Below are 19,003 nucleotides of genomic sequence, written 5' to 3'. Positions count from 1 at the left end.
ACTTGATAATATAAATGATGAATTTAATTTGTATAAAGTTTGTTGCATGTGTAAATTATGAATATTTTTAGCAAACTTAGTAGGTGTACAAAGTGATTTCAAAGGGTGATTTTGTTTGTGACAAGTTTGTATTGTATGTAGCTTACAAATAAAGTTTGAGTGCAAAATGATTTGAAAGTAAAAATGCCATAATGTGGTACATAGTTGTCTTAATTCAAAGCGCATTAGTTGGTTGGATGTGAGTGTTTGTATTAAGTCTTGAGAAACAGACGTGAAATCTGAATTAAGACATTGCCTTAATCTTAGAAAGGTCAAATACACAATAAGCTTAATTAAAATTAGAAGAAGCCTATGAAAAGGGAAACGATACTGTTGCTATATATATTTAAAGACGTTAGCGCAAGACATCTTCAGTCGCTTTGGCCGAGTGGTTAAGGCGTGTGCCTGCTAAGTACATGGGGTTTCCCCGCGAGAGTTCGAATCTCTCAGGCGACGCGACTGGTGCAACTTTTGCAAGTCGACGCAACCGTATTTTTTATAAAAAATTTGGCAGATTATTACAGCTCATCCGGACCTTACAATGCTATTCAAGCCCCTTCGTTTCGCAACTCTAATCTTCCAGATTGGATGCTGCATTGTCCGGTTTTCTTCATAAAAGTTTTCAGCGAGATCCCAGGGCAACAACCTTCCGGCTGCTAGAAAATCCCTTCGTAAGAAGACATACGAATGAAACTTGTGGTTCCTTTGTTTTCTGTGATTAGATGTCGCCAAGGAGCACTGTTGATTTCTGTACTGAGAGTAGTTGGACACGCGACTCCATGCACTCTTTACCCCACGAGGAATGTCTGTAGGCCGATGAATGTGAGACAGAGCGATTATCAACCAGGCAAGTGCACTTTAAAGTGGTGTCATGATCAGGACCCGGGTGAGAGGCTCGAGAAACCAAATAATTGCAGCGTGCAGATCAAGACCTCGAGGAGACAGGCCTCCATTGTCGTTGCAATGCAACAACGATTGATCGAATGTCGCAGGCAGAGCGTCGTGTGCCTTGAACATCGATTTTCACGCTATCTCAAAGTTGATTCCTGGTTTGAATCAGAAAGACGCTCCCTCAAAAGAAACCTGCAAGCTTGCAAGATCGTGAAAGAAGGCAACACAGATTGGTCCTCCGGTCCTAAGAACGTGACGAATGATCGATAATGAACGACAGCTTGGGAAGAGAAGGAAACGTTAATTCTTCCTTCGAGGTTGCTCGATGCACGCACAGGCATCAGCAAAGTTAATTCCTTGTTTGAATTAGAAAGACGCTCCCTCAAAAGGAACCTGCAACCTTGCAAGATCATGAAAGGAACAATTCGGTATGCGACACAGATTGGTCCTCCTGAGAACGTGAAGAATGATCAATAATGATGAGCAACAAAGGCAACGTTAATTCTTCCTTCGAGGTTGCTGAATGCACCCAGAGCCATCAGCAAACAGATCAAGAGTACTCACTGTAGCTGCAGCCTTCGCTCCCTTCATGAATCATCAGCATCGAGTCTTCTATGCTTTTTCATTCGGCATTTCATTCAATTTAGCGTCTCTTCAGTCTTGATTTACGTTGATTCGCTTTTAGCATCCAGCTTTGACACGTGTCCAAAATTAGCTCTCCCATGCTACCACGTAATTTTTTTTGGGGGTCTTTTGAGCGACTCTCATATGTAAGCACTCAAATGCTAGAGATGACTACGGGATAGAATCAAATGCATTCAAACCCAAGAGGAGATCCTAGAGATGACTACGAGCTTCTATCCATAGTTGTTTGAGGTTCTTGCAGCACATGAGGCCGTATGGGCCCATATCTTGGCAATGGTCTCCCCGAGTATGAACATGGCCCATACTTGGCAATGGTCTCCACAAGTATGAGCACATTGCCTTCCTTAGGCACTTCTGGGAGTTCTTTCACACCCCCTTTGCCTGGCTTTTAAGAGGAGTTGCTTGCTCCCTAGTCACTAAGTTAAGGGCGGATTTGTTTTATCTCGAAAGGGGGGGACTTTACAAATCATATATGTTTATATTATTAATCATAAGTGGGCACGAGCCTATAAGAATTTTTTTTTAAAAAGTCTCACTCAAGCTAGAGCATTGTCAATCCTCACTCTATCGCCATAGTTTCAAAGTTGCCATCCCATGGTCCTTGAACTAAGTGAGTAAAAAAAATTAAACTTACATCCTTGGAATCTTAAGAAGACAAAGGTAACCTTGTTATGAACCTACCACATCTTCTTCTAAGAATCTACTAAGTCATTTGCCAAAAGTCGAAGACAAACCCTTGGCATCTCCAATCAAGTAGTAGCAAAATCAAACATGTACTTAGATGGACATGAAGAGGCAAAGCCGATAATTGGTTTTAAATTCTTGCTCATAGTATTGCCAAGCAAGGAGCAAGAGACAATTGCTTTGTCAACAATAGATTGAAATAGACAACATTATTTTATCAAAATGTGCATGGGAAGCAATAGGGCTATGGAGATGATTTTGTATTGTTTGGTGATATTGTTAGTTGCATATTTGGCTCTATAGTTGTACGTGCTAAAGGTGTGCCTATAATTGCTCCCTCTTGTATCTCCATTTTTGTACAAATGCATCTAATTTTCCATTATTATCTTTAAATTTATTTTTTGACTTGATCTTCTTTTCTTGTGGAAATGAGTCTTTTCTCATTTATCCCAAAACTTTTTCAAGTAAAATATGTGAATAAGATTAAATTTCCAATTTCTACTTTTGGTCCTCGAATTTTTGCTTTAGTATAAGATAATGTTCTTCAGGATGACTTGGCTTGATCAAGAACCTAGGTTTGATTTTGGTTACCTTGCTAGATTGACCTTAGGCTAGTAGGCTACTTTAGTTAGTATAAGTTAATCGAAGTTAGGACTTTTTCATGCCTATTCACATGAATGTCCTAGAGAGACCTTCGCAAGGAACTTCTATAGGTCTGAGTCCAAAAATGTCTTAGAATAATGGTGAGGTTATGTAGCCAGAGTCTTTTATAGATTCATGTACATATCTCTAGATGACTTCAATATTTTCTTCATGTAAACTACAAGGTGAGAGGCTTTTCATAAATTATTGACTAAAAGGTACAAATTACTTAGAAGCACATGAATGTGAAAATATATCTCGATAGTATGGCAAACTGTTCTTTGAGGTTAAAAATGGTATGTGTTTCAGATGATATGCGGACAAGGCCTTTGGTTAGAAAAGACTCCAAAATAGAGGATGATCTTAGATATAATATAAAAATGTGAGCAAGAGTGTGACTTGATGGGACCAAAATGCACTAAGACTTGAAAAGATGATATGATTATGCACGAATTTTTTTTGCTTTTGTGATCACTATAGAGATTTATGTTTCTATACATTTATGGGAATAGACATAAGACAAGGCTTGCATGTTAATAGGCTCCGCTTTTCTTGTCAATCGACTTTGCACACCTTTGAGTCCTACTCTTGGTCCTACAATGGTGAATACTACTTAGATACCAACCCTTAATACAAACCTGCAAAAATTCCACTCAAACGCTTACACCTCCATTAGAACTCCATCACCCGCAGCAACCTATCCTTCCAGCCTCCTCAGTATCTGCTCTCCATCACCATCCTCCTTCGCTTCAACTACGACATGATGCCTAGCCAAAGTCATCGCCTTCATCTCATAGACTGGGAGCTCCATCTCTGTAATGACAGCTTTATCAATTTTTTGTGGATCATGGTCGATGAGCGCATCGTGGAGCAAAGCAAACATGGTTGCATGAAAAATCATGTCTTAGAATCCCTATTAACACTACCCATAGAAGCCTCCAAAAATCCCCACACAAACTTTGACACGTGGCTAGTTGACACGTGGTGCACCATGCAACGCCTCCCCCCTTGCCCACTGACATGAACTAAGTAATTAATAGTTGCTTTCTATCGACTGGGGGGCCCTACTTTTCCCTAAGATCTCATTATAAAAGTATCAAGCTACAAACAGTACTTCATGCTCACATGATATGCCACCCGATACTCTTTACATTTAGAGCTTTCCTTTGAGACCCCAACAAAAGAAAAACATATTACCAAATTACTCTACCGAAGCAACTCACATAGTTAATGGTTGCATTATATGGGTCAATGCATTGCACAATTTGTGCTTATATGTCACAACATGATAGGTTCATAAATTTAGCAAGCTTTCAATGTGATCAAATCATGCACTTGAGATTGAAAAAAGAAGAATCTAAGGTAAATTTGAAGAAAATTTGACTAGGAATGATAAAGAAAGGAGAATAAGAGGCAAATCTGAAGAAATTTGACTCAAATTTGACTTGGAAGGAACATGACTATGAAATGACTCCAAAAAGAACTACGTTAAGTTGGCTACATAACCATTATGTCTGATGAATTCCTACTCATATTTCCTCCCAAGCTTGGAAAGATGTTGCTTTGACACATTGGAACATTGGGTATTGTACACCTAGTACAATAATGTACTGTTGTTGCACTTGCCAATCTACTTAGGCTAATTGGATGGCAAAAAGTAGAATTTCATCATGGAGCTCTCGTCATGTCATTGCTCAATTGCACACAATGCCTCACATCCCAATCCCCTATCTGTGAAATTTCTTTCTTGACCAAATGGTAAGCATTATCTAGGTAGCATGTCTCATTATCACTTAAATGCACAATTTTTGTGGCACTCATTTATCTATTTATCTATCCCCCTAGCCCCCCTCTTTGTTTTAAAAAAAACATGAGGCCCTATTAGAACTACAAGAAAATCTCATAGGAAAAGGTGGTTTATCTTGGGTGTGTTGGTTGTGTTCATTGTTGCCATTGAAATTCATTTTGTAATATGTCTATGTGTGCAGCTATGGGTAAATGTGTGAGTGCGAGCTATAAGGATACATGATAAAAATACCACAGATGCTCATAACACCAACTAGAAGCATTGACCAATCAACATTTTTCACAAGAGTGACAAACATTTAAGTGGTCTATTAAGTGACAGACATTTGAGTGGTCTTCGTATCGAGAATGGGCATGCAGAGGGGATACCTAGGGATATTCGCATCCATACTTTGTGTGAGCGCCATGAGGTGGAGTCATAGGAGCACTTTCTTTTTCGGTTCCTAGTCTATTATGAGATCCGTGGACAATACCATTGCCTTTTTAGAGACAGGTTCGAGGGCTTATCTAGACAACTCCTACACTCATACCAGAGATGCCTTGTAGCTTTTATTCACACGAGGCAGCCCGGCATAGAGTTCATCTTATCAGATCGAGGAGACGGGAGCAGGGGGCCGTACTCAACCCATCCCATAGTACAATCACAGAGTTCTTCCACGCCAAGCAAGTTCCTGTCGGGATTAGTAGGAGAGGCAGAGACCTTGAGACCGAGGCAAAGGACAGATGCACAAATCACAATCACTGAATCTCCGCTCTCTTCAGGCCTGGGAGGCAACCGACCGGGGTTACAGTGGTGCTTGTCAGATGTTGAGTAGCGGCCAAGAGGACACGATAGGTTACTCATCTAGATAGTAGATAGGGATCCATTACTGGCTTCCTGTCTGCATTGTCTAGTCCGCTGTCAGGTGTATCTTGATGTTCTATATGCCTATTGTATTGTATTGGATCAGACTACTTCTCCACATGAGGATGATGATGATGATGCCAAGATGATGTATTGTATTGGATCAGACTGTATCTCCACATGAGGATGATGATGATGCCAGGATGGCTGTTAGGTTTTTTTTAATGGACATGTACTATGATATCACTAACTATCTCTACACAGTTTTCTAGCATGGGTCAGGATGCCCGCTTAGTAGCCCCACCCTTTTGCTCACTGTATTACGTTTTTCTTCAATCTCATAGACCCATCGATCTTTAGCAGACTTAAAAAAAATCTCTCTCTCTCTCTCTCTCTCTCTCTCTCTCTCTCTCTCTCTCTCTCTCTCTCTCTCTCTCTCTCTCTCTCTCTCTCTCTCTCTCTCTCTCTCTCTCTCTCTCTCTCTCTCTCTCTCTCCCCCCCTCTCTCCCTCTCTCCCTCTCCAATAGTTTTCACAAGAGTGACGGATATTTAAGTAGTCTATTAAGTAATTGATCTCTCTCTCTCTCTCTCTCTCTCCCCCTCTCCAATAGTTTTCACAAGAGTGACGGATATTTAAGTAGTCTATTAAGTAATTGCTCTCTCTCTCTCTCTCTCTCTCTCTCTCTCTCTCTCTCTCTCTCTCTCTCTCTCTCTCTCTCTCTCTCTCCAATAGTTTTCAAAAGAGTGACGGATATTTAAGTAGTCTAAGTAATTGAGCTCTCTCTCTCTCTCTCTCTCTCTCTCTCTCTCTCACACACACACACACACACAAAGCCAAGATTAGCATAGAAAAAACATACCAGAATATTACCAACTTGAAAATGGTATGCAGAAAAAACGTGGAGACTATAGTACAACTACAAAAGACCATGACCCAATGTTTGTCATGGGGTGTGATTACTATTTATATATGGAAATATGTTTAGCGGTGGATAGAGATCTAATTCCTTCCTTTCAAACTTAGCCTTATTTTGGTGTATATATATAGTAATATGAGGTGGTGTATATAGGGTTAATTATTTATACAGTTATGCTATACACACACAACACACATACAAATATAAAAGTATATAAAAGTAATTGTGTAAATATATAATGAGAAAAGATTAAAAGAGCATCAGTTATTACAAGTGAAGAAAAGTTCTAGTTAGTCCTTACCTCATGCTTCTTATAGTTAGCATGTTCATTTTCTATGGTTAATTTATATGTATATAAAAGTAATTGTGTAAATATATAATTAGAAAAGATTAAAAGAGCGTCAATTATGAGTGAAGAAAAGTTCTAGGTAGTCCTTACCTCATGCTCGTCTTACAGTTAGCCTGTTCATTTTCTATGGTTAATTTATATGTATATGAATAGTATGACCAGTATTCAAGAAGGTAAAATGGACTATTACACTATAGTGTTAACCTGCATTAACCGGCTTACAGGTTTATTTGGAATGGTATGGACTATTGATCTTTTATTGTGGCTTAGACGAAGTAATGGCTGTCGCCATTTCTCCTTGTCTCTACATGGGAGTAATGGGCTGCAAGCAGCCATGTACTTGCCCTTAGCTATATGTCTTCCTACCATGTTTTGGGTTTCTTCTCTATTAGCATGGTGCATTGTTTGTTGCTGGTCTACTTTTCGACCGGTTTGCATTGGTTTACCCTACCTTAGTGTGTTTTGTGTGGTCGAACGAAGCTACCTTCGACTTGGTTTGCTAGCCCTGGCTTGCAACTAGCATGTTGCCTTGAAGTTCTTAGAGGGACTGGTCATATAATTTTTTGCCTTTCTGCCTTGTTTCATGATCTGATTGTAGGTGCCGACCAGAGCCTGGTGATCGTCAGATGTCCACTGTGACTCAATGAGCATTTAGAGCACTTTGTTTGGTGAGTTCATAGGAGTTGGGTACCCGGAGTCTCTAAACCCACACACACACACACACACACACACACACATGCACCCACATGCATGTGTGTGTGTGCACGTGCACGCACGCAGACTCGTGTGCAGGTGTTACCCAATTAACTTATCCGTCATTTGGGTTATCCTCTAGGATGGACGGTCACTCATCACCTTTGTATTGTGCAATCGATTTTGTTTGCTTACATTCAATTTATCTTGCCTCTGATGATGTTTGATAAGAAAGATATTACTTCTTTCATGCCCATGCTTATGGAGACTTTCTGGAGCTCTAAGCATGGGTGTAAGAGTATCAGATTACTTTCGATGGAGAACCTCTATTCTTTAAAGATGCATGGTGGTTTGAATATTTTAAACATTCATATTCATAGATTGGCACTTAAGGGGAAGATGATGTTGGATGTTTACAAGGGAGATCAACCTTGGGCTGCTATGATGCATCACCTACTTTCACAGCTACCTACTTTCACAACTGACTACACATAGCTTTTGACAGGATTTCATTCTGGGATATATTGATAGTAAAGTTAAAGGTTGCACTTTTGCTTCTTGAATGTTTTCAACGTGGAAAGAAATTCTATCTCATCTCAAGTGGCATGGTTGTGACTCTCTTGATGGGAATCCCTTGCCTACTGAGAGTCTCCATTGATCTAGGGTGTTTGATTGTCGCCTTACCTTGCAAGAACCCAAACGCCCTTATTTTATTTCATCCAAGGGGATTCGGCTAGTAGGTGATGTGCTTCATGATGATTGTACTCTATTATCCTTTCCCTTGGCAGCCAGGTAGTATGGTTTAGGGATGCACTATTGACCCTTTTGGCCCTATCTTTCGCAAATGCTTCATTGTTTCTTACCAATACCAAAGTTGGAACACCTTACTGATTGGACTTTGCACAGCCAGGATTCTACCACTCACCCTTTATGCCTGACTAATGTTTGTGTAGCTAGTTTGTATTGAGTTTTGCAGCTTACTCCTTGCAATTCGCATCTGGGAAATCATCTTTGGTCTATGCATCACAATCCAAAATGGTGGCGTAAAAGATTGCGGCAACTTTGGCCATGCAGACTTCCTCTTCGTTAGCAGGTTTTTCTACAGAGTGATGCTTGGTGTTATTCCCTTTGGCCAACTCCTGGAATGTCAACAAATTGCTCCTAGTGTTTGTAACAAAGGTTTGAAGCCAAGGGAATCTTTGCTTCATCTTGTTGGCTTTGCCATGTAACTTGTGAGTTTCTACTTTTTTTGTAGCAACATCTTCGAGATCGATTTCCTATTGCTTGCTTTGGCAAGCTTTTTTGGTTCTTTGGGGTTTACCCATGGAGGCCTGAGTTTGATCTTTTCTTGACCTAGGTTTAATATTCGGCATTCGGGTCTCTATGGAAAGACAGAAATCGTAGAGTCTTTGGAGTTTCCACCTTTTCCATGTTTCACTGTTTCCAGATGTCACTTAGGCAATCCTTCCATGATTGCTTCTCTATTCATCAGATAGATTACTTTGTTGACTTAGAATGAAATCATTTGATATTGTAATTGCATGTTTGGAGACCGCTTTTTGTAATATAATCATACATGGATTTCACCCCAAAAAATGTCTGTGTGCAGGTAGTGCTTATGGTTTCGCCTCATGCATGGACAAAAAAACAAATTCCTTGTGCCATTGTTGGTCTCAACAATGTTGGTTCTTTTCTTTTTAAGGGGGGATGATGTGTTTGTATGCATTGTTGTGGTCAAAAGTCAACAATGGGGACTAATAATTGTAATGAAAAATGTGGCTACAAAAGCTTCTACCATCATATTTGGGTGAATACATTAGTTTTTCCAAATAAATACATTGGTTTTTGAGGTCTTATTGTAAGTTGATTTATTACAATTCAATAAGGAATAAACTAATGAATGCTACACCTGTTTGGGATCCAGAGCAAAGTAGAGACTTAGAATTAGTGATCTGGGTGTACACATGGTATTTGAGATTTGGGTCGTGATATAAAATTTAGAATCTCAGTGTTGATGCAAAATCCAAAATTTGGGTGCTGATGTGTAATGCTAGATTTGAGTGTTGATATGGACCTCAGGATCTGGGTGTTGCCTATCAAAACTATGCTAAACACCAAATGACTTGCCAAGACTTTAAAAGGAGATGCACGCTATCGATGGAATATGATGGAATATGTAGGAAGGAAAACAGGAGCCTGGGAAAATGTGTCAGATATGGAAACTTCTGAGAATGTGTTTCCAAAATTGAAATCTTCATGCTAGATCCAGGATCTAGGTGCTAACATGTAATTTGGGTGTTGAACTGAAATCCGAGATGATGCATTGCAGCTTGGGACTATGCCAAAGACCAAATAACTTGCCTAACTTTGAAAGGAGATCTACAATGTCAACGGACTGTGATGCGTGCAGGCTTAAGAACCTTGAAAATTTGGGAATGTGAATGGGCATCTTTCTTAAAACGAGTAACCTGACCTGTCTACGATGGGGCTAGAGACCCGCTCTGCTAGGTCTCAAAGGTGGGATCTTGATTTGGAGTAGTTATTGTTACGATGGTGCTACTTAGGAAATAGAGGAAGCAAGAATTTGGAGTAGTTATTGCAACCTTTGTTCAAATGCTTGGAAGATTAATGTGCTATGTATCATGGTTTTAGTAGACTTTTGAATGCCTCAAATAGTAACCATGGGTTTCAAGCTTACTTTTCTATGCTATTGGATGCAAGAAATTTATTATGTCTAGGGCAAAGCCATCACCCAATGGGAGCAAGAATAGAAAATTGATTGGGAAGGGGGATAAGCACTCAAAAATGGAAAATGTATTTAACATGTGTATGTGTTCATTATTTGGACATATGTGAGTGAGTGCATCTCTATGTATGTGTGCATGTGGTGTTGCTATACATGTGTCTCTATGCATGTGCATATGTGTGTGCATATGTGTGTGCATGCATGTCAACAATTGTTCATGTGTTTACATGCATGGGTGGCTCTTGTTTCTATCATTTTAGAAATATCTGGCAAACTTAGTTCCAAATCATGTATCCCCCATCCTACTTGTGCAATTGATTGCACTTTGATCATGAAGGAGGAACCTACCCTAAGTTGAGCAACACCATGCAAGCCATGTTGTAGCATCAAGCTCAGATCCAAGATATGGGATTACATTGAGGGAATGATCATGGACATAGATGGATTTGCAAGAGGATGAGCAATGTTCTACTAGTTGGAGTGTAGCTCGGTATTGACCAATCAGGAGCTCCTCACCTAGATGCTTGCCATGTTCACCAAACCTGGCAATCTAGTGATCGCCCTTCACATTACAGCCTCTCTATTGCATTTAATGCGCATTGAGATTCAAATCCTTTGTCCCTCATGACGATTTGGCAGTGCTTGTGGTTGAAGTTTCTTTTCAATTGAGTGCATCTACGTATGAGATCATGTTAATCACTATTGCAATGTCCAATCCCATTGTGACCATAGTCAACTATAGCAAGAAAGCTTTCATTCTCTCATGAAATTCATCAAGATCACTCGCCAAAATTAAAATTCAGACTCAACAATTAAAGACCGCTAAAGCATGTTGCATTATGAGGGGGAAGAGAAAATATAGGATGCATTGTTAGAGCAATGTAGTTTTAAGCAGCTTCAAAGAGCATCATTTTGAGGCAAAGATCGATGGTATAGGGAGCATCACTATAGTGGTGGCTCAAAAGCGAATCAGCAATAAGTGATATAAGTAATGCAAGATGTGAGTGAGATTTTGTCCATCCACAATCAATAACCTCAAGCCTTACATAATAACTTTTATTAAATGTTCCACATGATTTAAAGTTTGATTTAAAGATGTGCATATACCAAGTGCCTAATGATTGACAACGGATTGGAATGGTTTTCAAGAAATGAGGATTACATGGTTGGCTCGATGTTTCAAAAAACTCAAAGAGCTTCCTAGGTTTCAGACCATGCTTCCCACATACTACTTTTATGCTTCTATCCATTAGTGGAGTTGAGCAACACGATGGTATAGTTGAGCAATACCACACTGCCCAAGCCAATTCTAAAATTGAAAGAGTAGAGAGAAGGGCCCAATTTATTGATGAATTTTTCCAAAACCATAGCCTATTCGGTTGGAAGGTTGCTATCTGAGAAGAATGGAGGGAGAGGGAAGAGGGCTGAATGGAGGGAAGAGGGGGGTGGAGCTGAGTGGCACAAGGGGTGGGAGCACCAACCAAACAAACAAAATTGTTAGTTGTATCTTTCAAATTGTTTGAATCTTGTTGATCAAATGCAATTCTTGAATTGCAATACAATTGAGACACAAAATTACGAATCTGTCCCAACAAATCCCACTTAAAGCTGATGCCAGAATGACACTCTCTCTCTCTCTCTCTCTTCCCCCCCCCCCTCTCTCTCTCTCTCTCTCTCTCTCTCTCTCTCATGTATGTATGTATGTATTATATATTATTTTTTCATAATGTAATTTATAATATTGTAGAAATAATATATTTATTTATTTAGATTTTATCGTATGACTAAAAACAAATTTTAGTACCGTGCACTTTGAATGGGAAGTAGTCTGCTATATATATATATATATATATATATACCGCTCTCTCTCTCTCTCTCTCTCTCTCTCTCTCTCTCTCTCTCTCTCTCTCTCTCTCTCTCTCTCTCTCTCTCTCTCTTTCTCTACCTCTCTTTCTCTACTGGCCCCTAAGCCCGTAGATTCCTCTCGCACACTACCATGTGGCACCCTCGTTTGCTACTGTTTCTACTCCACTTGTTGCATTGTGTCACCTGCACGGGCTAAGTCTATGGTGCCACATGTCCTCGTCGTGCAGGCTCATCTGTGCACAGTCTGCCCATGAGCAGAGTGTGTCAGGGCTAAGTCTGCGCTACCATGTGTCCTCGTCATACCAGCTCATGTGCACACAGTCTGCCCATGAGTCGAGTGTGTCATGTTGACGAAGAAGAGATTGCAGGCTGAAGTGGAGTGCGGGCCCCAATGTGACACTTGGCATGAGCGCGAGCACATCTGCGGACAGCTGGCAGGAAATCTCAAGGAGTTGTCTTTTGGTGTCTGTCGCCGTGAGCTAGGGACACATGGCATGACCGCCGCCTCCATGCAGTTTGCTTGGCAGTGCTCTCCGTCATCTAACCGCAACACGTGGTCTTCAATGACCATGTGGCATGTCCGCTTGCACCACCCTCAACCCTTGCACATGCACATTTACTCCCTCTCCAGCCACATTTACTATGTTCTTCTCTCCAACCGTAGTGACTGTGTCTCGCCTCCGCGCATTCTGGCTCCCTTCTAACGCTCCCATAGCCCACCGCGGAATCGAGTTACGCCATGTGTCTCTTGCGCAGAGCCTACAGTTGACGATGGCCATTAGATCTAGATTGATATAATGGCCCAAAGGCAACCATTAGGAACAAAATATGTGTCGTCGGATCCTACAAGATCAACGACTTTGCCCGTTTCCTCTCCCCGAACCTTCTCCACTCTCCCCGAACCTCTACAATTCTTCCCCAAACCTCCAGAAATACTCTACCTGATAGGTCTAGGATTAGCCATTGTAAGAAATATAAGAGATATTTCATAGATTCTAATCAGAGAAGTAATCCGAAAATAGAAATGAAACATGTGGAGACATCCGAAAATAAAACTGAGCACTAGGATCCAAAATGATGGATAATTGGAAAGAGAAGGGAAAGAGATGAGACTACCAGAATGAGATCCCGAGACACTACTCGTTGATGTGTATAAGAATTTAATTTAAACCAACCCTACTTAGAATTCCAAGCTTGATCAAGTCAATTCATTTCAAGAAAACTTATTTATGTAATGTCAAATTAATTTCCATCTGGTCAATCAAATTGGGCTTGGCCAAGCTAATCCAAGAATGATTTGGTATTGGTGCAAGGACATCATGATAATTGTGAAGAAAACAAAGCAACAATTACAAGCTTTATAAGGAGGACAACCAAAACCATCTGCAGGTGCACCAACCCTAACCACTTCACTATCTCAATAAAGACAAGATGGGTAGTGGGGGAAGAGCTAGATCACTGAGACAAAATGGAATAGCCTCTAAGAACATATAATAAAACAACAAAATGGAGAATTCTCCAAGGCCAAGAAAGGATATATGATTATCAAAATGATCCCCAAAAAGTACCAAAAGGATCACCAAATGCCTAAAATGATGATGCCCAAACTCCAACATTAGGGAAAATGAAATCAAGGGGAAAAGGAAGGGAATCCAAACGAGAGTAGACCTCCTCTTTACTACTACCCTTTGTGCTAGAAGATTTCATGATGTAGCTATCATCGATTGGGAGAGGATCCTTGGTCTTTGGAAAGGGTAAGGAAGATGAAGCAGGGGGAAGGGAATCGGAGTCAATGAAGAGGGAAAAGAGGACAGGGGATTGATGTCAAGGTGGAGAGGGGGAAGGAAGGGCTCAAAGAGGAAACAAGAGAAAGATCATGTTTACCTAATGCTTTGTCACGTGTATATGAATACATTTGGCCTTCACATTTTGAAAAGAAGCCTAGATTGCGTGAACTATGAGTAGGGACACGGTGCACAAATTTTAGCCACCCGCTTTAAGGTGTGGTAGAGAGGAGGAAAGCCCAAGAGAGAAGGGATGAGGAGGGGCACCAAAGGGGCAAAGGGGGTTGAAGATGACGTGGGGGGGAGAAGAGGATCAAGGATAAAGGTCTTAAGAAGTGGTTGGGGCCGCAAAGGAGATGTGGAAACAAGATGAGGTTCGGGGGACGAGGACAAGATTGGGAGATGTTGGAGGTGCAACGAGAGTGTAAGGGTGGAGGGTGAAGGCTTACCTAGGTGTTCTTGTAAAGAGATTTGAATGTGGCAACCTCCATAGCTGAGTGAAAGGGTTAAAAGCATCCCTTCATTAAGAAGTTGGCAAGGATAAGAAGGGCATGTAGATGAGTGGGAGCACTCATGTCCCTAAACTTCTTGGTGATGGATTTGAGGTGTTCATGGTAGTGGAGAGAAGGTGATCATAAGAAACATTGCAAGAGTGAGAGGTGAGGAAGCTAGAAAGGTCAGCAACCAAACTAATCACAACCTTTTAGTCATTTGTTTTGACTATGTAACTAGTGAGGGAGGTAAGAGAGGTAAGTGGGGGAAAATCAACTCTATATCTAGAGGTAGCGAGGAGGAGAAAACATGTTACATGAGGGCCAAAGTAGGGGTTCAAGCAAGGGGTGGCCCGTGGTGTGGTGGGAAACGGGGTAGGAGAGGAGGGGAGGGGGGGCATCAATCTAATAAAGGAGGAGAGGCACTCGATATAAAAATATGCTCCAAGGGGTGGGCAACCTAATCAAGGGAAGTAACATGATAGCAAGAGAGAGAATTAAAAAATAGTGGGGCAGAAAGAGGCAGGTTAGGGGGCATGAGGGAGGATGGAGGGGCCTAGGGGCAGGGGGGTAGGAGCAAGGGAGTAAGAGCAAGGAGATGTGGAAACAAGATGAGGTTCGGGGGGCGAGGACAAGATTGAGAGATGTTGGAGGTGCAACGAGAGTGGAGGGGTGGAGGGTGAAGGGTTCTTGTAAAGAGATTTGAATGTGGCAACCTCCATAGCTGAGTGAAAGGGTAAAAAACATGAAGGGTTCTTGTAAAGAGATTTGAATGTGGCAACCTCCATAGCTGAGTGAAAGGGTAAAAAACATCCCTTCATTAAAGAAGTTGGCAAGGATAAGAAGGGAATGTAAATGAGTGGGAGCACTCGTCCCTAAACTTCTTGGTGATGGATTTGAGGTGTTCGAGGTAGTGGAGAGAAGGTACATTGCAAGAGTGAGAGGTGAGGAAGCTAGAAAGGTCGATAGCCAAACTAACCACAACCTTCTAGTCATTTATTTTGACTATGTAACTAGTGAGGAGGTAATAGAGGTAAGTGGGGGAAGATGAACTCTATATCTAGAGGTAGCGGGGAGGAGGAAACAAGTTACATGAGGGCTACAGTAGGGTTTTGAGTAAGGGGTAACCTGTGGTGTGCTAGGAGAGAGGAGGGTGGGGAGGTCATCAATTTGGGCATGAGGGAGGATGGAGGGGCCTTTTTGTAGCCTAGCTAGATGTGTAGCTAATAAGTCCTAGTTAAGGGGCTCACGTTCTTAGAAAAGATAGGGGTGATTGCACCATTCACATTGTCTTCACCTTTGTTAGAATTTATGCTTTGATTTTTCACCCATGGGGACACTAAGCTCAAAAGACACTGAGACTTTGTAGCTTAAGTTTGAAGTATTCCTCACAGTAGAAACATTTTCTTGGTCCTGTCACTATTCATTCATGACCAATATTATGAAGACAAACTAGGATAAATGTTCAGGTCAAATATTGTTGAGGACTTGATACATAAGAAGTATGAAACCATGCTAGTATGCAAATATTTTTTCAAGGATAGTGAGATAAACTACAATCAATTAGGTATACAACATAGAATTCAATGGTGCTCTAAACAAGCTCAAACTCAACAATATTAATCCATTATATCTGTGATGTAGCTACAAAGCTTATGAATTAGAATTTAGTAATAAGTACCTACAAGAATCTTCAAAGAATTGGAGAGAGGACCCATAGTGCACATGTTGCTGGGAGCAATCCTAAAGTGATCATTTTCATTGACAAGCTCAACAATAGCTTCTTTATATTCCTAGACAGTAGCAATGTTCCTTCCCATAGAAAGCATGCCCTATTGCTTCCAAATGAGTTAGCTCTTTTCAAGACTCAATTGGAAAATAGAGCAATTTTGCCATGGCAGCTCGCTAGTGAATTTAGAAGACTCGGTCCAACAAATGTAATGATTGACAAATGAACCCTATTCAAAATCCATTAAATGAAAAAAGGCAAAGAGTTTTTGAAGTTGCGTCATTGACAATTCAACAAAATGAAACTACTATTCCATGTAGCTTAAGATAGAACATTAAATACTTCAAACTCATAATGGATGTACCTTCACATCCATGCAATTCGTGCAAAAATCTATCTTTAGAAAGCAATTATAGAAGTTGGCCAAGTCAGGCTTATTGCATTCAGTGCTACCCAAAGAGCAAAACAACCAAAGCTCAAGTTTGAGAAACACGTCTGCCACAAATGTACTAAGTGCTTCAATGCTAGCAGAATACCAAAGCTATTTTTGACTTCAATACTACAAACGAATACAGCTGTCAAATTCATTTGAAAACCTAATCCAATTGAAGCATGGCTAATGTCTATAAGAAACCATTTTTACAAACTCAAGAATTGAACTATGCAGGCTAATATAGCGTACATGTAGCATCATAAATGTAATGGTAAGTGTAGACAAAGCCCAACAAGTATTGCCATGATTTCTAAGTGGTGAGGCATGTATGCCAGTAGGGATCAAATGGAAGCTTGAATAGAGACACTACTACATGAGTGGGACTATCCAACTGCTCCATGACCTTGTTTCAAAACCACTCTATAGAGAGAGTGCCATATTAATGGAAGTTGGGTTGACCACATCATGTCATTGCAGTAAAACCAAACAAGTCAGCTTTCCATGCATCAAAACCAATGACAATGGTCTAAATGATGGTGACCTAGAGACAAATACAATACTCCATGGACTATACACAATGCAACAATTTGTCGAATACAATGATTTGGTCACATATGTTGTGCCATTTGCAGGACTTTTACCACTAATTATTTTCAAAGAAGAGTTCTATGAGAAGATGTCATTCCCAACACTTTTCTTTGAGCAACGATGAGCTATGTCAACATTATTCCCACTCATGGCAGAACTATTTTGGACTTGCCATCTTATTTTGCTAGTCTTGCATTGATTATAAATACACTCAATCTTCACAGTGTTTAACTTAACAAATTGCAGAGTTCCAAATACATGAAAATTACCAAACCTCAGAATGCATGAAGATTCTATGAAGCATTAAAAGGCCACCTGGTTTGAAAGACAACCAACCCTAAAGCAATTTTCATATAGACGATGCACATGAGGAACTCACTATCTTGCCAAATGACATTCCAAAAACTTTAAGGAAATTAGACAAAAGAACTTACTTGTGGAAGATTACACCCATAAATTACATAATCTTAACGCTTGGTTGGATCCAGTGGAAAGACTAACAACCAAGACACTTGCTGACTACTATTGGCAAGAGTCTCCAGCATGAGATCCACAGTGCCATGAGTGGACAAGAGATTCTGGCCCCGTGTATTCAATGAATTAATTGATGCTGCTAAAAGAGCAGAGAGAACACACGGGTCGCTAAGAAGATGATCCAAAAAGAAAAAATATGATTCAGATAGTGAATTTGACTTGGATATGGAAGAATTAGAGGATGAATCTAGATACGGATGAGGAACCAGACAGTGATGCATCTAAAAATGACTCAAATGAGGACAACAACAAACTGAAAAAGAAGAAACGAAAGCAGAAGTACAAGTCAACCAAGAATGATTCCACATAATCAAAGGAGAAAAAGAAGTCTAAGAAGAAACTTAGTGAGATGGAGAAACTCCTCGAAAAATATTTAAAAAAATGGGTGTGGCCAAGTCAACCACTAAAGCCGATTGTGAAATATGTCACAAGAACCACCCAACAAAAGTCCGTTGGTATATTCCAAATGCAAGAATGAATCCATCACAGTAGGCACCTTGGACTTTAGCAACAAGGACAAACCAGGTCATGATTGATGTGACTATAGCACAAAATGTAGCCAAGTTCAACAAAGGAACAATGAGAACTAGAGTGGCAATTGGAACCATCAACAAAATGCTTGGGGCTATCGGAACAATGGAGTCAATAAAGACTTTAATTATTATCAGGAAAACGGGCGTTGGCTAGGATCAGCAGATTGTGCACTATGGTGCAGGCATCGAACAAAACAAGGATTGGAGATTATGCGCTATCCGTGATGGGGATCGCCCATTCAAGAGTAGCAATCAATTGCAGGCAAATGTTGTGCTAATAGAGGAATTGGCGGATACATCAATGTGTCACACCCACCCAATTGCAGATTTGTACGAGCTACAACATCTCTCTTGATTTTTTGTTCATTGCCAGAAAGTTGGGATGGCTTGGTCATGGCTATGAGTAACTATGTTTTTGGATTAAACACCTTAAAGTTTGATGATGTTTTTGGTGTTCTCCTTAGCAAGGAAATGCAAAAGAAATGCACAGGTGAAACATCAGGTAATGCTTTGCCTCTTGAGAACAGGGGAAGACAAAGAAAGAGAGGAAAGAGTCCACGAAATTGCAACAAGTCAAGAAGTAATCCAAATCCAAAGGGAACCTAGAGTGCTGGTATTGTGGAAAGAAAGGATACTTGAAGAAAGATTGTTTTCTGCAAAAGAAAAGGAAAGGTGATGGACAACAAGAGAATGCACTGGAAGCAAATATAGTAGGTACTGTCTTGCTAGATGCTTTAATTATTTCATTGGATAATATTGCTGATGCATGGTAGTAGAGTCAAGGGCTTC

General features: G+C 40.4%; 1 non-coding gene across 1 annotated transcript; it reads left to right on the top strand.

Moving 5' to 3' along the window:
- Nucleotides 1-413: 413 nt before the first annotated feature.
- Nucleotides 414-495, top strand: TRNAS-GCU (transfer RNA serine (anticodon GCU)). The gene has a single exon. It is a non-coding gene; the product is annotated as a tRNA-Ser (tRNA).
- The last annotated feature ends 18,508 nt before the right edge of the window (nt 496-19,003 follow it).

This window comes from Dipteris shenzhenensis, chromosome 10, assembly GCF_047967505.1.
Source record: "Dipteris shenzhenensis isolate YYH24624 ecotype China chromosome 10, Dip_SZ_1.0, whole genome shotgun sequence".
In the NCBI taxonomy this organism is placed as follows: Eukaryota; Viridiplantae; Streptophyta; class Polypodiopsida; order Gleicheniales; family Dipteridaceae; genus Dipteris; species Dipteris shenzhenensis.
The sequence above is the reverse complement of the archived record's forward strand: the minus strand, read 5'-3'. Positions and strand labels throughout refer to the sequence as shown.